We start from the raw sequence: 6,550 nt of genomic DNA on the forward strand, positions 1-6,550 counted from the left end.
CTCCTGGCCCTAACCTCTCAGCTCTGTCCTGCTGCTGGGGTGAGAGAGCACCCCCGCGTCCCTGCGGTTCACGCGTCTGCTTTCCCTGATCACTGGCTTCCTGGAGGCACCACCAGAGGGTTTTCCCAGAGCCAGGGAGAAGGGAACCCAGAGGGCAGACACATCACAGCAGCAGAGCTGGTCCATGCTGCCCAGGGCACGCCCTCAGTAGAGAAGTAGCTTTAGGCCCTTCCTGAGCTTTGCTCTTACCAGTACGATGCCCTGGACAGCGTCCCTTTGCCCTTCCTGGGTCTGTCAGTATCCTCATCTGTGACCAAGGAGTCATTTCCACATCCTCAGGCTGCTGCTGCTCAGCTATGGAGCCCTTGTTTGCCAAGGTCTGTGGCTGGGAAGGGAGGAATGTCTAGGGCCTTCCTCTTCTTTCTATAGTTTCTTTCTGGGGAACTCAACCCAAAGAGGCAGTTGCCAGGTGCTGTCTCCATTTTTGTCCCCCGTAGGACCAGGAACTTTTCCTTAGCAACCTCACCTTCCTTTACACACTGCTTTGGGTTGCTGAATGTGAGACCCTGCAGACCCCACTGCTGTCCTCAGCATCTGAAGGGAGGGGGCAGACTTGCACTGTGCTAATCAGATTCAGGACCTTGATGGGATTCTAGGAAAGCAGATTCTTTTGGGGACTGATACCAAGCAGAGTTCTGATGGCAAGAGAACTGATGGCCCACTGTGTGGTGGCCTGCCTGGAGGGGCAATCTCCTGGCCTGATACCAGGTGCAAGCAGAGATGGATGGCCAGTATCATGGATATATGGGGGAGAATTTCTGCAGCTAGAGGGAGTCACACCTATGTTATCAGTAAGATTTGCGAGTCTTCTGAACCGTACCACCACGTGGGGTAAGGTGTATCTTGCCTATTGTGTGAGTTGGTGTTATTATTAACAAGAATAATAGCTATACTCTTTCATACACTTTCCATGTATCGGGCACTGGGTATATACTTTCCACACATTAGTTCTCAACCTGACAGTCAAGCCATCCTCCTCAAACAGAAATCAGATCACTCTTTCTCTGCTCAAAACCCTACAGTGGCTCCTTTTTCATTCAGGATAAACACCAGCGGCATTGTAATGGTTGGCAAGGTCAAACCGGCTGCCTTCCCTTTCTGCCCCGCCCCGATGTCCTCATCTTATGTTTTCTGTCCTTTCCCTGATGATGCTCCCTAGCCACACTGGTTTCCTTCCTACAGCACAACATACTTCTACAGTGCAACAGTGCTTCTACCCCAGGGCCTTTGCACTAGCTATATCATTTGACTGGGATGCTCCTTCCCCGGACACCTGGCTCACACACTCTGTCATGTTCTGGTTTTTGTTAAGAAGCTGCCTTCTCAACGAGGCTCCCTGGGACCACCATATTTCGAGTGCAATCTGCACACCCCTTTCCCCAGCAGTCTGCTTACCTGCTCTCCTTTTTTTCTCCTTTCCTTAGTACTAACCACCTTCCAGCATATGGTACAGCATCCTTATTTACTGTATTTCTTGTTTGTGGCCTGTAGCCTCTACTCGGATGGGGGCTCTTTGACTGCTTTGTTCACTGATGCATCTGTGGCATCTAGACAGGGTCTGGCATAGAATAGAAACTCAGTAAAAAACTTTGGAGTGAATGAATGAGCTCATTTAACCCCTGTAACAACCCTATGAGGTAGGCACTGTGATTTAGCCGCATTTTAGAGATACTGTAGCTAAAACTCAGAGAGCTTAAGGAACTAGCTCCAGGTCACACAGCTAGTAAGTGGCAGAGTAAAGCTTCAGCTCAGATCTATCTTAGTCTGGGGTCCTAATTCTTAATCAAAACACTGAAATTTCCCCTATTCCAGGTGAGACTCTTGTCTCTCAGTACCTGGAGTTGGTACGGAGAGCGGGGACCCTCTGCCCTTGATTAATGGCAGCCTGAACTTGTCTCACAGCTTCTTCCCTGCTTGTTACAAGGTGCACAGCAGTCCCGTGTCCGGAGAGACTGTTTGCTCTCCCGTCCCCGCTGGCGGACTGCGAGGGCAGCAGCTGTGCCCTTCTTTTCTGGGTCTCTAACTCCCAGTGGGGCCAGGCCTTGCTTAGGCTCAGTAAATGTTGCAACTAAGAGTGCTGTTGGTTGTGGCGGGAAGGTTGTTGTTTGCATCGTTCCCCCCTTCTGCAGGGGAGTCGGCTCCTTCTCGCCACATCTGCAGTGACCTGTGGGATGTGGTCTCAGTCGGAGGCTCTAAAGAAGGCATCAGTGACGGGGCACGTGTGTTGCTCCTCTTGCTCCCTTCTCAAAAGGAAACTTCTCTCTGGGGACACAGTCACTCACCCCACTCACCCCTGCCAACTGCCAGTCCCTTGGGCTCCCACAAAGATGCCCTGTTTGGAGGAAATGTTGGTCATGTGAAATGAGCCTGGTTTCCCACTGATGGACTTTTGAGAGACTTTTCAGAACTGTTGTCTCTGCAACTGTTGTTGTCTACTCATCAACAGCTCATCAGTAAGTAGTGACAGGCACCCTTTAGACTACAAGGTTTTTCTTTCCCTTTCTCCCTCCACAGGCTCCAAAATGCCTGCAGAATCATTGTGTAGAGGGGCCTGGAGGTGAACCCTCCTGTAACGTGACCGGTAGGCCCTCAGTGTACCTGACCCACCAATGGGGCTGTGCATGGGCGCTTGCCCGAGTCTACCTCGCTCTGTCCTGCCCGTTGTCATTTTGTGCTGCTGTGATCCGGCTGCCAGTTGGGGTATGCTGTGCTTGTCAATACCATTTTGTGGATGGATTCACTAGACTCTCAAAGGCACTTCAAAAAGTGTTATTTAAAAAGACTGCCCAGCCTTTCGTGAAAGTACCCTTAAATTACAGCCCTTAAGTGAATGTGTTTCCTGCAACTCACTTTCAAAATTTATTTATTTTAATGCTCAGGTCCTCTTGGAGTTTTGGTTTCGATATTCTTGTCTCGGTTGACCTTTCCTGTCCTCCCCGTGCCTCGTACAGCAACATTGATTTTGGGTAATGTATTTTGATTTTAAGATGCAACCCATCCATAAACTTTTCTATCAATAATCCTGGCACACTCTGTGTACCCGACAGCTTAAAGGAAAATGCCAGATTTATGGGGGCTTTTATTTTTGGCCAGTTTAGTCATTCACTGGCCTCACTGTCAGGGGATAAGGGCCTGAAGTCCAGCCCCAGGAATGCTGCCATCCAAGGGCAAACGTCAGGTCAGCTGCTCCAAATGGTGGAGGATGGCCCTCTCTGCCTGGATGATGGGGAGGAACTGATGACTGAGTGCCCCTAAGACACGGGGAAGGCAAGCGGAAAAGCTCACAGTCTGGGTTTCTGTTGTCGTCTTCTACCCCCACATGGAGACAAGAGAGCATCCTCTGCTCACACCGGGCCTTGGGGCCATCAGCGAGGTGGGTCCGCCCTTGCCCTGTCCCTGCCCGTGCGCGCTCTGAGAAGCAGGCATGGCTTGCAGTCCCAGGTCTGGGCTGTCATTGCTGTGTCGGTGTCACTGCTCAGGGTCCCCTGTGCCTGGGGCTGTTTGTTTGCTTGTCAGAAACAGGATTGACTGGGCTTGTGGATTGCCTGGAGAGATGGAATGAGAGGAGAAACTCCAGGCAGAGCCTGCCTGCTTCACCTCAGACATTTATCCAGCCAGCATGTCCTGAGAGCCCAGTATTCATTTATCCAGCACATACCTGTGGGTATGGACTTTACAGTTTGCAGGGTGCTGGGGACCCCGCGGCATCCTGCCTGCACGGAACCTGCATTTCAGCCCAGAAGGGGGCAGAGGCACACCTGCGAAGAAAAAACAAAACTGAAGCCTGATCATCTCAGTGGTGTGTAACACGTAACCTGCAGCCCACTCGCGCACACACGGACATACCTAGTGGGAGTCTTGGTGGACACAGGAAGACCTGAAGTGGACAGACAGGCAGAGACCTGGGAGAGGCAGAGTGCTTCAGGCAGAATGACATGGCAAGGGTGAAGGCCAAGGGCAGGGCAAGGTGGGGAGTTGGAGAATAGAAGGTGGCAGAGCCTCATAAGTGAAGGGTGCACAGTTGGGACAGGGAGGCAGGAGAGGGCACATGTGGCCTTCCAGGCACAGGAAGGATTTCTGTGCCTAGAACAATGGGGCTCAGAGATTAACAGGACATGGCTCTGGTCATGGGGCTTAGAGCCTAACGGGGAAGCAAATAGTGGGAGCTGGGTCCCCTCTGGCAAGACTTCATGGATGTGTGGCCTTTTTGCTCAGGAATGTGCGCAGAGAGGAGTTTGACTGGCTTCAGTGGGGATGTGGGTAGGGTGTGTCAGCATCCCAGATGAGTAGCAGCCTCTGCAGGGGTGTGGAGGCAGGAGATCTGGGGAGTTGGTGCGGCAATGAGAAGAGTCCTGTGTGACAAGACCATTGACTAGCATTGAAGGTAGCAAGGAGGAGGTCTGACTGAGGGCACTGTGAGGTAGTGGTGGGAGCAGGGAAGCTGGCAATCTGGGGAAAGGATAGGATGGGGCGTCGGGGTGGGGGGTGGGGCAGGAGCTAGGCGTTGTCACAGACCTCTCCTTATTTGGATCTAGCTCCAAGCAGGGGCCTTGTGATGAGACCTCACCTCCCTCTCCTTTGTCATCTCCCCACTTTCTTTGTGCTTGAGAGCTGGCTCTGACAAACAGCACACTTGGCATGAGGAAGGTGTGAAAGTTTTAGGGTGAGCCCCACAGTGTTTGAGTCCCGGGGGGAAAAATGCCTTGTCCCACCCTCCCTGGCCTGTCTGAGGTGCCTTGGACACTGGGGTTTGGTTGAAAAAGCCCCCAAACCTCAGTTTCCCCAACTGCAAAATGTGATTTTAATTCCCACCCTACCTCCTTTCTCTTCTGCACCGCCCATGAACATGCCCAAAGGTGCTGGGCCAGGCTTGGCAGGAACAGCAGCTGGGCAGGCTCTGGGGGCTTCAGACGCCATCTCTGATGAGCAAGATCCTGCCTCCTGGCCTAGGTTATTGACGGCTCAATGAAAAATTAAGTCAAAAGCAGATTAGAACAAAGCAGAGCAAGGTGGGGTCCAGGGTTATGGAATCAGATGGGCTTCGGTTCAGATCCTGGTCTTGCCTTGGCCTCTTGGAACCTCACTTTTCTTATCTGTAAAGAGGGTATCCAAGCCATGCTGACAGCAGGAGGGGAAACAGGAGCATTGATTTTTGAGATAAAGTGTTTGCAGCAGCTGGCTTAGCACCTGAGGTGTAGAACCACCACCAGCAGAGATCCACACACTAAAGTGCACGTCTTGCTGGCTTTTGTGTTGTCAGGAATGTAGGGCGGGGGACTTCAGGGAAATGCCTGGCCATCCTTGAGCCCTGGTGCTTGGGCAGGGTGGTACAGACGGGGCGGGGGGAGGTGACCAGTGGAGCTGAGTGTCCACTAATGGATCTTATTACAGCCTGTCTCTGTGTTATTTATTTAATCATTTGCCAAAGTAAATCTTACAGACCCATGAAGAGTTTATTTTTTTTAATTTTTAATATTCCCAATGCACTTGGGGTTTTATTTCCCACTAGATCTATTAGTTTAATTTAGTAGAGGACAGGCTGTATACTTAACCAAAAATTGCTTTGACATTATGGAGAATTAAGAGGCCGGGGCCAGACGGATCTGAGCAGATCGATCTGTTTGAGATAAAACCCTGTTAGTTCCCTATGTGCTTTCTTCACCTTAATGGTGAGGATGTTGATTAGAAAACACAGAGCTGGCTAATAATGGCCAGGGGTCGGACAGAGGGTCAGGGCTCCGGCTCCGATGCTTTCTCCAGACCCACGGTAAGGCCTCCCCTGTGGCGAGATGTTGTTTGATGGTTCCAGTGGAGATGTTTTTGGGGGCCACAGGTGCCTATGGCAGCCCCCCTGTGTCTGTGACTGACCAGCCTTCTGAGGAGTTGGCCTCATGGTCAGGGAATGAAGGCCCTGGGGTGGTGCTGTTGGGGCAGCGATGGAGTGGTTGAAGCCTGGTGTGTCGTAGTTGAGTCTCCCTGCCACACTGAGCTGAGTCTCACCTCCCCATCAGAGGGCACCGCGATCCTTACCTCCCAAGGCTCTTGTGGGGTTCAAAAGAGCTGATGCCCACCAAGTAGCTTTGTGAGTTGTCATGGGGATCACTCATGCTGATGATTGTGGTCCTGTGTCCTCTGCATTTCTGGGCCCCAGGAGCAGCTCAGGAAATTCCTGTCAGGCTGACCGACGGCTCTATTTCCAGGGCCCTAAGGTTTTGGCATCTTTCCAGGCTACCACCTAGAAACTTCTGAGCAAAGCATCCCCGTGGAGGACTTGGGGTCATCAGGAGGTACTGCAGTCCTCAGGCAGCTACCCCCATGCCCAGGTGGTGCCGCCCTTGGTGCCACTACTTGTGGATGGCTCTGAAGAGTGAGGAAGCAGAATGGGCGCTCTGTCCCTACCACCATCCTGAGCCACAGTGGGACCTACAGGTCTGGGGAAGGCTCACCTCCTGCCCCTTCTGGGAGCCCCAGGGCTGGACTGAGGCTGCTT

Source organism: Felis catus, chromosome E2 (assembly GCF_018350175.1).
Source record: "Felis catus isolate Fca126 chromosome E2, F.catus_Fca126_mat1.0, whole genome shotgun sequence".
NCBI lineage: Eukaryota > Metazoa > Chordata > Mammalia > Carnivora > Felidae > Felis > Felis catus.